At 38.0% G+C, this 13,844-nt stretch overlaps 1 protein-coding gene across 1 annotated transcript in view; it reads left to right on the top strand.

The window, feature by feature from the left end:
• LOC309501952 (uncharacterized protein) overlaps positions 1 to 13,844 on the top strand; it is a 69,277-nt gene that overhangs the window by 21,193 nt on the left and 34,240 nt on the right. The window lies entirely within an intron of this gene.

Below are 13,844 nucleotides of genomic sequence, written 5' to 3'. Positions count from 1 at the left end.
AATCAGAAAATCACTAAGAAGGTTTGATCGCAGATTTAGTCGCAACAAACAGTGCAAGCAGCTTGTGACAGAACACAGACCAACTGAATGAGACTTTCATTTAAGCAAAAAATCTCAAATGGAGCTTGCTAAACTCTAGGTTACTTGTTTGTTACCAGCAGTGTAGAGAGTGCGTGCACATGGTTGCCTGATTGCAAAGATTAACTCTTACGAGTCGCCGATCACGCCGGCGTGATCAAGTCACGTGACCAGTTTAAGACGTCGAAGCATAAAAACAAAGTCACGTTGAGCGCTGCCATCCACTTCTGTCGAAAGTGCTGGCTTGAAACTCTATTCTACTTTTTGTTTTGTGTTGATAGACCAAGTAAAAACGGAGATATGATATGAAAAAAAATAGAAAATATTCACACGTTCGTAAAAGAACGCAAGATGGGATGCGACAGGCGTTGCATTTATTCTAATAACTTCGCCGGTTTTTGTCATAAAACAAAACGGAGAAAAATGTGTGAATCTGATTTTGTGTTCATTTGACCTTTTGTATGGTATATTTGCACTTTTTAGCCCTGTAATGTCTGTGTAATTGTATATGAAGTGTTTTGTAGAGTTTCAAAGCAAAAAAGAAAAGAAAAAACGCCTATTGCCAAACCTGCTTTTTGCTGTATATAGTTTGATTTTATCTCAATTTGACCTTTTTTTATGCTGTATTTGCACTATTTGGGAACCCTCATACTCTGGGAATGCAAGGCCTTAAATATAGCTCTCTGTATAATTGTGTGCATAAACCGTTTTAAAAAGTGGCAAAGCTAAAAGTTTTTTACAAAAAGCCTATGGCTCCCGCTTTTTTTTGTATATAGCTTGATTATATCTGAATTGTACCTGTATATGTTGACATTTACAACTTGTGTTTACATTTTAAACCTTTTAAAATGCTTCATTGAGCATGTTTGTGTTTTTTGTAGTAAAAAACCTATATTTTTTCTATTCGGATTTTGTGTTTTTTGTGTGATTTTGTGTCCAGTACGCTGATACAGTACATCAAAGTGAAAAACGAATTGTCTGTTCATATAGGTGATGTTGTGCTGAAAAAAATGATACCAAACATTGGTATGGTAAACATTTGTTTATGTCACAAAATAAAAAATAAAAAAAGTACTCAAAAACGGCCAAAATAGCCCAAGACTCCGAAGAGTTAGGCTAAGTAAAACATCTGGTAGAAAATGTGTTCTTTTAACAGAAAAGCTCTGATTGGGGGATTTAAATGGTTGAAATCTGGCAAATGAATGCTCATAGCAGCTTGTTAAAAACAGTTCCTTTTTTGTCATCTCTTTTTTCCCCCCCTGACAAAATCACAAAAGTTTCAGCCTTTCCAATGTAAATATTCAAGCACTTGAAAACACAAAATGGAATTTGTTACTCACGCGCTATGTGGGAAGTTTAACATCCGAATTGTTATTAATTTTGGTACCTGAAAACTATTAGACCTGCCTGAAGATTTGTATTGTATTGCATTTATTTTTGCTTTTAATTGAATTGTTTGTTCTTATTTTAATACTGACAGTTTACTTGTCTTTAAAAAATGTAGACTATTAAATGTAGCTTTTGTTTATTAAAGCTAGTAGTTTTAGCTGTGCAATAGAGGAATGTGAGTTTTCAATGGTATCTAAAATGTTGGTGTCACAACTGCCTGATTTTGTGTCATGGTTGGTAAAAAATGTTTTTGGCCAGTAAATTTTCTTAAGTCACCAGCCATTGGCAGGTGAGGCAAAAAAATTGTTTTAGGCCCATTTATTTATGGAGGCTTTTGTTTTAGGCTTGTATTTATGGAGAGTTGAAAGACTCCCCTGTCATTTGATGTTTGAAACCATTAGTCTTTGTAAATTTATTTTGCCTGTATATGCTGTTGTTATAAATAAAAAGATGCAACTACAGTAATGATATTATTATTATTATTCAGGCAGATTAGAACGTTTTATGATTTTTGTTAGAATTATTTTTACATGCTATATTTATTACCTGTTTGTTTACCTTTTTTTTTTCTGTTTTGTATAAGGAGGGAGTGAAAACTTTTTTTTGACTAAATTGTTGATCAAAATAGAACATTTAACCATGTATTGTAAGAACCTAAATTATCTTAAACCTGATTTTATATTATAACTAGATAGAGCAGCTATAAAACAACATGTCACAGTTGAATTCCCACAGACAAAGAATACATTCACTTTTCCTGAGCAATTTCATCTTCTGTCAGTCAGAGTACATTTTATGAGAGGATTCGCCTCTTTAAATATACATAAAAAAAAAGAAGAAAATTTGGTGTCGTGCAGAGTGATTTCAATGCAAAAAAGAATCTTCAATATCTTAATGCATCACATCTAAACAGCTTGACTAAAAACAACTGTTTGTGATATGAAAAATTATTTAATAGACCATTTTGTATAACAAATTCATTTTAAATTTCATTAAAACAAATTATGTTTTAATGAATTTTCATTAAATTTCACACTTGTCCATACTGCATAGGAACCCTGAGAATATCAAACTATTTTCATGTAGGTGATGGATCTGAACATGAAACTTTGCCCATTTAGACACCTTCAGGCAATGATTTACTTAATAGTCTGTAGACTAGACTAGACTAACTCTTCCCACATGAAGAGCACTGGTGCGGCTTCTCTCCAGTATGAACTCTCTCTCTCAGGTTCTTTACTCCATTCTGCTCATGTTATGAAAATATTCGCGCCGTGGAATGTTTCAGGTTAGATTAAGTAAAATTAGAACAGCTTTCTGTTTGTACTGTCTTGGCTTCTTTGCTCACTTTCATCACTTTTGCTCTTATTCTTGTGCACCAACTCATTTGGCAAACTGAACAGCCAATCAGAGTTCTCTCTCTCATCGACGGCCTTGACACTGATTATACATGTTGAATCGGCCCAAAAAACCCCGAAAACATCCGACTAGAGCCAACAGTGCGGAACACACCAAAAAACTAAGTTGGCCAACACTCAAAAACAGCCCGGACGGCTTGGTGTGTCCCTGGCTTTAGTTAAATTAGGATATTTAATGGGATACTTCACCGATTAGCATTAAGCTTTGAATCAGTAGAAACCCGGTAGTATTTTCGAATGACTGTGCTTCCCTCCCTTATGTCCCCCTGAGACGAGAGATTTCTGTAATTTTTGTCTAGAAAAAAAACTCAGATGAATCAAAAATCGTCATTTGCGTCATCGGAGGCTTTTTTGGCAAGAGGCGAGAGACTACAGCCAGTAGGAGGAGCTCGTGCCGCATGTTACGCTGGGATTTCGAGATTTGGTGTGCAAAAGGTGTGCATGTAAACATAATGAATGGCGACTGTAGAAAGCAAAAGCCGAATCCCGGAAGATGATATGGTAGAAGGGGATTTTGATGATCTGGTGCGCGAATCCGATGTTCGTGGCTACCTGTGCGAGCCGCTATACAGCGAGGAACAGTTGCGGATGATGGAGGAACAAGAGGCAGCGGGAGCGGCTGCTGCAACAGAGGAGCAAGACCTGCAGGAGGAAGAGCTCGGGCAGACTCGAGCTGGGGCGGACTAACTCATCACAGAGACTCTCGATAAAACGGCGTCTTATCAGTTTCGAGTCAACTAGTAGCCTAGTTGTATAATTTCTTCCGATACTGCCCTCTGTAACCGGTAGGCGTGTCTTGGGAGTGGCCTCGTAGGGCAGTGAAGCAAGTGCATTCTGGGAGTTGTTGTCTTTCATCCACATGAGCCAAAAATAGATTTTCTGGCTTTTCTCAGTCTAGAAGGCACCAACTTCTAAAATAATTTCACATTTCTACTACATAAATGACAAAATTTAAATACACATTAATCTTTCCAGCGGTGAAGTATCCCTTTAAGTAGCTTTTAAAAACGTGCCTTAGAAAAAAGCATTATTGTTGTGCATCTTGAGATCAAACAATGGCACTGACACATTTTAAAATTAAACTTTTCCCCGTTATGGTTGAATCACGGAAGCAACGTCAGCTATTTAGCCAAGAGATCTCTTATTTATTATTTATATGTGTCAGACATACAAGAGAAACCAACCCTATCAACACACCCATGTGGGGCCCATAAGGGTTGGAAATGGGCTGGTGGGTTAATTTTGTCCGGGGGTTCCATGGTCCATGGGCCCTAGCTAAAACCCACATGGGCAACCCAGGTTTCTCGCATCTGTTGCCCACATTAGCTGGGCCCCATGTTGGCTGATTATGGGTCCCTGCTATTCTACCCATAAGGGTAATAACCATTATTATTATGGGCTAACAAATACATTTCTGGGGCTTATTTTACAGTCAGCCCATACAGTTCTTTAACCCTTGTAAGGTGATCATATTTTTGTTACACAGCCAATATTCCTGGGTCTGATGGACCCACCACATTATTAGGCTTTTAAATCAATACAGCCATAACAATTTTTATTTTTTTTAGCTCAGTTACCAATGATATTTACATCATTTATGGTTCATATTCGCCATTTACCCCTGTGAGATCACATTTATGATCATATGATCGTTTTCGTTTTTTGTGAGAAAACAAGGAAATTCAATTATTACAATGTAATTTGAGTTTGAGTTAGAAGAAATAATAAATAGCATAATATTTCTTTTAGCAAACATTGAAAACGGGTTCCACAGTCCCGAACACCTTGGGTTAAACAAGCTACAATAACAAAGAGACCAGTAATACAGTTAATTACCTTTTTATTTAAGTAAAAATTAAGAAAACATGCTTTTGCTCAGTGTTCCCTCACTGTCACCGACAGGATTAGTTACTTTCCACCTCAAATGAGCCTGAAGCCTGAAGTCCTGTTGAGGGGTTGCCTGTCAGGCCTGTCTATTCCCGTTTCGGCCCACAAAGTTGTACTGCCTGGATAGGCCATGGTCTAGGAGGAAGGTCATCATCCTTCTTGTGGCCTTGTCAACAGTCCCCAATAAAATTTAATTGAGTTGCACTACCCTAGACATAACATACATATCAGTTCGGACATGAAGTTTGGGTTTGCCAGTTTTTCTTCCATGATTTCCACATCCCTAACTGTCTGTTTGTGGGAAACCCTCTGGGGTAGAAGAAAACGGTGGTGCCGATGTTAACACGCTGTTGTAGAAGCGTTTGTAGCTAGGGGTGTGCGATATGACGATTTTTGATCGTGGACGATTAAAATGTCTCCACGATCTGCTTTTGAAGAAATATCGTAGAATCGTGCATTATATCTGTTCTGGCGCCTCTGTCCCAACATACTGAACAACGCGACGTATATTCACATCAAATGTTAACGCAGCGGAACGGGACACTGCAGTTCACAATTTGCATGTGCTTTAATGCCTTGTCGGTTAAACATTTAATTCACGTGCTGATGCGCTGTTCTAACGTGTGCGTTTCTCAGCGCGTACATGTGAAGCTCACATGCACTAAAAGCCTGTCTACCAGTGCCTGGATACTGGACTAAGTTATCTTTCGAGTCTTATTGTGCTTATACTGTTAAATACACACAAGGTTTACATAAACAAAGTCGGTTATGTCTAAAGTGAAAGCAAACTTGAGAAAATTTAGAGAAAATCTGCTTGTCAAATGCGTGTATATTAGACGCGTCGTGCGCAGCTCTTAAAGAGACAGTAGCAATAGTAAACACGCTGCCGCTTGTCCTTAAAGGGATAGTTCACCCAAAAACCTGTTTTAATTTCCTTCTAATAGTTTCTAATATTTTTCTAACATTAATATTTTGAAAAAAACAGTATAGCTGGTCCCCATTGACTTCCATAGGAGAAAAATATACTATGGTAGTAATCAACTGTTATATCAACTGTTTGGTTACCCACATTCTTCCAAATAACTTTTATTTTCAACAGAAGAAAGAAACTTATTCGAGTTTAAAACAACTTGAGAGAGTAAATTATGATAATTTGAATTTATGATAATTTGAATAAAACAACAAAATGCAAAGAGAAAATCACTCACTGCTCTTGACTGATAACTTTAATAGTAGCTTTAATAAGTATCAATGTATAATTTATACAGTGAAGTCTGTTTTGTTTTATTTTCATATTTGTTCATTTAATTACTTTCTTCAATGCTACTGTTAAATACACCTACTGTAGCTGAAAACGTAAAGCACTGTTTAGCCTATTTAATTTGTATATTAAGTTGTGTATGTGTAATGTGTATCTTTGATCTTAATATTTAATAACAAAGAAAATAATGACGAATATATTTATCTTCGCCCCTGTCTGCCATTTTTTTTTTTTTTGTTACCTAAGGCTTTGTTTTTAAAATATGGACATTAGATTGGCTGTAATGCTAAGTCACAAAATAGTAACATAAACCAACATAAAAAGAATCGTGATAAAATCGTTAATCGTGATTTTCCTGAAAAAAATCGTGATATGATATTTTTGCCACATCGCCCACCCCTATTTGTAGCATCCTCCCTTGGATTTTTTGTGTCTCTTTCATCTCCTCAAGGAATGTTAAGATGTGAACAAACATGTTGTCCCTGATTTGTCTTCGAGGGGTTTCTGGTGACGTGGTGATGGGTTGAAACATCAGGCCATCTAAGGTTACCCAGAGGTGGTGGAAGTGTAGGCCTAGCAGATGGAGGCAGTGAAGGTGAAGACCTGAGGGTAGATGGAGGCGGTGGATGTGAAGACCTGAGGGTGGATGGAGGCGGTGGAGGTGAAGACCTGAGGGTGGATGGAGGCGGTGGAGGTGAAGACCTGAGGGTGGATGGAGGCGGTGGAGGTGAAGACCTGAGGGTGGATGGGCCCACTCATGGAAATGTGAGGTAAACTGTTTTCCAGAAAATAAAGATGCCAATTTGTGACTTCTGTATTTATTTTCAGTAATTGCTGCATATATTCTAAAACATATTGTTGAGATTAGTTTAACCCTGTTAAATATTTGATCCATGCTCAAGATTAAGTGGGGTGGTCGAAACCAAGATGGAGCAGGCACCACCCTGGGTGAAGAGGTCGAACAAGTAAACATCTTCTTGTCAAGAACTGCTATATGCAGCAAATACATGACCAAAGGAGGTAAGTGTATGCTGCAAACATACAATATAAAGTTACCAAATATAATTTAAAGGTACACACAAAATACATTAGTTTTTGAATGGCATTAGTATTCAACTTTTGCCTGATCCTGTATCCATGCCCAGAGGTGTCAGCGCAAGTCCAAGACCATTTTCATTTCCGCACTCTAAATAAATCAAAAATGAAAAAAGTAACAATAATTGATTTTTTAACACTATTGATTTTTTTTTTTTTTTTCATGTATTGTTTAGCTAGAACAGACATGATTACTATCCAGAACATGGCATGGAACCAACGCAAAATTGAGAACCTTGCAAAAGTGCTGTCCTGAAGATTAATGAAGGTATATTTCTAAATCGCCATTCTCTTTTACAGGTGAAAGCTATTTTTTTAGTGTTTAATTATGTCTATCGCAGTTTGTAGTGCAAACAAGTAGGCAAGTGGTATTTGTCAAGGCATTTGTCGATCGGAAACATGAATGAAAAATATACATCACTTACTCCGTTGCTCTGATTGGTTGTAGGTCTATCCAATTGAGTGCAGAGGCATTTTCCTTCCTGGTTCGGTTGAAACACGCCCCATAATCAAAGCTCAATGGAGCAGTATCAGACTCACATTCTGACTAGAATCTGAGTATGACCAGAGAATGTCTAATAGGAAGAGAATTGGCACTCTCTGGTTACTTCCGGTTTCTGGACTGGCTGCAGTAACGCGTCTCTGTCCATGCGGGGGCGCTCGCAGGCGAGTGCAGAATGAATGGAGGTCTATGGCGCTATATCCATCAAAATCCACTTTTCTCAGGATATAATTTTTTGTCTAGTAATTTGAATGTTGTATTCGAAAGGAGATGCAAAGAAATTACACATTGCTGGGTGTTAGATTTTTTAGAGTCACTTATTTGCTTTAAAAAGTATTTTAAAGTGTCAATGACGTCATACACATCGTACGACCAGAGATACTGCTTCACGGCAATCCTTCAGTCACTTTGGTGCTTTCGCGCTCTGCACTTTCTTTTCTCTCGAGGCATCGACAACACAGCTGACACAGGTAAATACACGTGCTAGAAGAGTTTTTGTTTTGTTTGTTTCTGGTCCCGCTTCGGATGCCACGATGCCATCAAGCGGTATCTCTGGTCGTAATCAGTCCTTCACTGACCAATCAGCGTTCATTAGCAGAATGCTAGCGTGTTATGGGCAACAACAACTCAACTTGTAAGAAATCGAAAGGACATAAGTACTCTTTCATTCAATTTTCGACCTATAACCCATGTTGAACTTGCAAAACCTACAATAAAATCTGAGATTTCTCAACGGCAATCGGGTGAAAGAGACACATTTAGCCGTATAGCCCCATACTCCCATTCAGTCTGCACTCGCCCGCGATCACCTCCAGTGGAATTCTAATGGAACTGCAACCAACCATCTATACAATGGGGCTAATAGGAAGTGCCAAGGCTCTCCGTAGACGGGCTCTGGTATGACGACGTCAGGCTAATACTCTTATGCATAATCCCTGGATTAGAGAAAAACTGTAAACAATACAGGCTCTACATAAGTTAAGTTGCAACACATAGCTGTAGTTGCAATATTAATACTCTAATTAGAGTACCCTTTTTAGAACAAAATGTTATCTACTCACAGCAGAATTTAAACATTAAAGTTTAACATTCCCATTCACAACATTAAAATAAAATCATCATAGAAACCATATAGTATTTTTTATAACATTCCCTTCAATAGAAATGCTGTGTAATTCACTCAGCAATTCCTTAAAACAAAACAAATGAACATAAAAACAGCTGTGTTCAGGTAACTTAAATATCAGCTTACTATTTATGTACTCTTTGTAAACTCTGTATCACAGTTAGCAAGCAATATTAACATCATGCAGTTCACTAGCTTACCGAGACAAATAACTTACAGGTGGAAAACGGGGTTTTCCAAACTCTCGGTTGCTCCTCCTTATTCTGTCTTCTGTGTTGGTTCTTTAGCTTGCTAATACACTCACTTTTATACGGAAGCGTATTGCATTCACTTGAGGAAAAAAAATCTACTCTGTTTTTCTGAATTAATGAGTTAATTATCTCGTTTTAATGAGATATTATCTGAATTAATGAGATAATTAACTCGTTAATTCAGAAAAACAGAGTAGATTTTTTTTTCTCAAGTGAATGCAATACGCTTCCGTACTTTTATCACTCTGTTAACTATAAATCTGTAAATTTCCTCTCGTTTCCCGTCGCCATAAATCGTGTTCGTCTTCTCTCTTTCTCTCACATACTCGCGCGCATGGTTGAATCACGCAATTTGCCTCGTGTCCTGTCAATCATGTTCCGCTAGGGGAGGAACTATCACTCCTGATTGGCTGATTTCTTCCTAAGGGATATTACACTATTTTGGCTGTGTTTTTCTTAAAGGGATATTACACTATTTTAATACAATTTTAAAGTCATTTTAACCCTGTATTGCCACTGGGTTACATTATTCATTAGACAAAAGCAAAAATTCAGGAGGAGTCCTTAAACCTTGATGCAATCAAGACAGATTTGGCAGTAACAGATGATGAGCTTCAAGGACGGATCAATGAAATCAAGCAGTGGGCTGAGACTGGAAGTCATGTTTTAGATTGCGTAAGCACTATACTTAGGAAATGTAATACAATCACTAAAACTCTATTGTGGCCATAAGAATTGTTTCTGTTTATACATGCAAGTGTCAACATATTTATGTTGATTAATTTACTATTTATATATTTAACAGACTTTGTACAAAGTAAATTGATACACTATTCCTTGCATTATTTTTGCAAACATCTTCACAGATAATCTTTTCACCAAACAATAAGGCCAACTGTGACCAACTGATGCTCCTGAACCGGCTTACCAAAGAGGAATGCATTGTCCTAAAAGAGATTAAAAAAAATCACTGGAAAAGCCTCAAAAGAGAACATTCAAGCCATATTGCTATTGAAATGAAAAAGAACAGTAAGTACTACATCATTTCCTATTCATCTTGTGTAAGCAATAATAACATCAATACAACATATCCACAATATCATACTCTTTAACTGAACCTGTGGTAATTAGCCATAACTGCTGCTCTCTGTACTGGTGAATAAGTGAATTGATGCTGTAAATTCAGCAGAAAATTACAGCAGAACACTACTTCCTTAAAATAACATCATAATTTATTTTGTGTTTTTTGTGTTACTTGCAGAACAGGACTGTGAATTTTCTGAAAGTGGAATTCTAGAACATCACTTTCTACTTATAAAGACTATCCTACCTCAAAAGTCACATCTCCTCTGTTCGTCAGCTGTACAGTACTGTACTAGACAATTGTGAGTTGAAAGAAGATGATTACATGGATGAGGAGGATATCCAGTATGGTTTGTAGGATGACGAGAAGGATGAAGACAAAGAGGACATTTTTCCCAGTCAGTATAAAAAGTGTCCACTCTGTCTTCTGGTGAAGTTGCTCCAATGTTTTCACCATTTGGTCAGTATTTTAATATCAGTCACGACAAGCTGGTTTTCAATGGATTTTACCTTCTCATCTTGGCCTTTTATTGTGCTGAGGATGGAATACACTACACAACATCTATTTAAATCTGAACAGATTATAAAACTTCAAACTTTTGGCAACTAGCATCAACTTGTCCAGACTTCAAATCGACGCAAACATCTAGCCAAAAGTTGTTATTGTGTATTCCAGCCTTTAGGTGTTAGCCTGACTACGTCAGACTTCGTACTTCCGCTCAATTTCAGTTCGCTTCTGTACTCAGTCTGATATAGCGACCTATCTCCCAGTTTTCCTCCGGCCTCAAAACAGCCGGCCAATCAACGATCAGAGGGCGGGCTGAGAGCCGTAACGTAGACGCTAAGCGCCGAGTTTAAGATTGTAGTTTAGGTTAGGGAAATCGAAAACGACCGCGGATATGGAGACACGGGATGCAATTCGCTCTGTTGTGGAGAATATTCCCGGCATTTGCAAACTGAAGCCCGAAAAAAAAGTGACGGAAAACAAATGCTGATTTTAAATTTAGTAGATTTGCAAACAGGTAAAAGTACTGGACCTATTTCAAACCTAGCATTGTAGTGTTTAACCCACCTCGGTGACACTGCTCCGTGATGGCAAGTCCATGGCCTTCCTCTGCTTTTTTATGGTCCTTGGAGTTTTAGAGGGTGTATCTCGGTCTCTTTTATCTGTCGAGCTCGAACTGGCACCCTTTTGACAGGTCAGTGTCTCCTTTCTTTTTCAGTCCTTAAATATTGCCATGTCATGCTGTAATCTTGCAATTAAATTGCAGCATTTCCGACAGACTCAAGATGAACAAAGAGCTGTGTTTAACAGAACTAATCCTAACTTTGACAGTTGGCTGCAAATATTTTCTTGTTTCTCTCTACTGTCAAATATTAGTTTAGAGGCCCTGATTGTACCGTGGATGCGTAGATTTACTTCACATAATCTGCAAAAGTCGTTCACAGCCATGTTCACTCCGGTATTTCGCTCGATGGTTTTGTTTTCGCATCATACATGTGTTTACAGTGGAAGTTCGATGCGGCTGAGCATGCGCATAACACACGCCATCAGTGTTGCCAGATTGGAAATGTCCAAGTATCGTACCAGAAGCTCAAAATTATCGTATTTGGAAGAAAATGATCGTACATGAGTCAAACCTGTACAGAATACAGCATGAAAATGACAATCCCCCGGTAGACATAGAATCCACAGCTAGATCAATGAGAAACCCTATGATTACAACGACCATCATTTGAAGTGTCACATAGGTCTGAAATTATCGTACATTATAGGATTTTTTCCATTATTGATCGTACATCGTACAGAGGTCAAAATTATCGTACAAATACGATAATTATCGTACATCTGGCAACACTGCACGCCATAACCAAACGTTATGTGATTGGCTTACGGGTAACCAATGATTTTAAACTTCAGACAAGCATTTAAACTTCATTTCCATCAAATCTCTACTGTTTTTGTTACGTGATGAAACACTGACAAGGTGTGCAAATATGTAATTCTACAGGTAAGTTCTTATGTTTGTTTATTCAAATTCATAATTGATGTTGTAAAATATTACTAGTATTGCACTCACTATTGTTATTTTACTCAATTAAATAGCTTTTTAATGTAAAAAAAAAAAATGTAATATACAATTCATGACCCTCTGGACAATGTTTTATCAACATGTTCTCTGTCACAAATAAAAATGTTGATGTTTAAAGTTTAGATGTCTAAAAATGCATGTACTGAATTCAACATAAGCTTATTTCTACATCAGGTTAAACACACAAAGGGATTTATCATTTTTAAATGTTAGTTTATATTTAATGGAAAGAAATATATAAAATAAAAACAAATAAATAAATAAATAAAACATCACGTGGATGGTCGGGGGGTGCGTGGAACACATGGCACCAGGATGCACTATGGGAAGAAGGCAAGCAAGGCAAGATGCTCACATGCCCACTGATGGTGCTTTCGGTGGTGGACCGGGGTCAGCATGGGCGCCCTGACTGATCTGCGGCTATGCGGCCCCATACACAACAAACTGTGATACACTGTGTATTCTGACACCTTTCTATCAGAACCTGCATTAACTTCTAGAGCAATTTGAGCTACAGGCAGTGTGATGCTTTAGGCAATGTTCTGCTGGGAGGTCTCAGGGGTCTAGTGGAGTCCATGCCTCGACGGGTCATGGCTGATTTGGCAGAAAAAGGGGACCAACACAATATTAGGAAGGTGGTCATAATGTTATGCCTTATCTCTCTGTGTGTGTGTGTGTGTGTGTGTGTGTGTGTGTGTATATATATATATATATATATATATATATATATTTCTATAGATTTACCATGTTAATAACTGTGGAAATGCGTCATCAGTCTGTGATAAAAGGACCATTATAATAGGAAGAGCTATTAAATTGGTAAATGCAAATGTACAAATAAATACCTCTTACAACAGCCTCATAAAGTCTCTGCATGACTGGTACTGAGGGATGGCTCTGAAAGTTGATGTTTTTAACTACACTGAAAAAAGTGATTTTGGAGAGTGGTAAATATAATCTGTGGAAACCATATAAAATGTACATGATTATTCCAGCCAGCCAACGAATTCTAAAGTAATGGGTAAATTCTACATATGCTACCCATTCGTCAACAGTAAGAACCATCACATAGAAAAATGCAGTAAAATATACCCCCAAACCGTGAGTTTTTTTGCTTTAAATTGTGCATGCGTCAGCCCACGTTTTTGAGTGAGTGTGGGCGACGCTGGATCCTCTCTCTGGCTGCCATCGAACAGCAGAAGTGAAGGTAAGCTATTTACATAGGAGTGCTGTATATATATATTTTAATTATGAGATCTTACACTTCGCTTATATTCGGCTTTCGTTTGTTTAACATGCCATTACTTGAAATTAAAGTTTGAATCTGTCGCTGGCGTCACCATGGCCCGGGACACATCAAGCCGACGGTCGGCCGTTGGGCAACGTCGGACCGTCGGTCAGGCAACTTGGTTTATTGTGTTCCACGCGTCGGTTTGATGTGTTCAAATAAACAAATTGACCCCAGGCCAACACGCATTCTCATCCCAAGGCGTCATATACTGACGCTGACTGTCGTCGTCATACTGACTGTCGTCTACATCCGACACACATGGCACCCTTTAGCGTCAATATTAGACGCAGATAAATATGGGCCAGAAGGCGCCTCCTAGCGGTCTAACCCTAACCCCACCCCAGACCTAAACCTACCCATAATCTGTCTC

The sequence above is a fragment of the Leuciscus leuciscus genome, assembly GCF_965113295.1.
Source record: "Leuciscus leuciscus genome assembly, chromosome: 6".
Taxonomy (NCBI): Eukaryota; Metazoa; Chordata; class Actinopteri; order Cypriniformes; family Leuciscidae; genus Leuciscus; species Leuciscus leuciscus.
The sequence above is the reverse complement of the archived record's forward strand: the minus strand, read 5'-3'. Positions and strand labels throughout refer to the sequence as shown.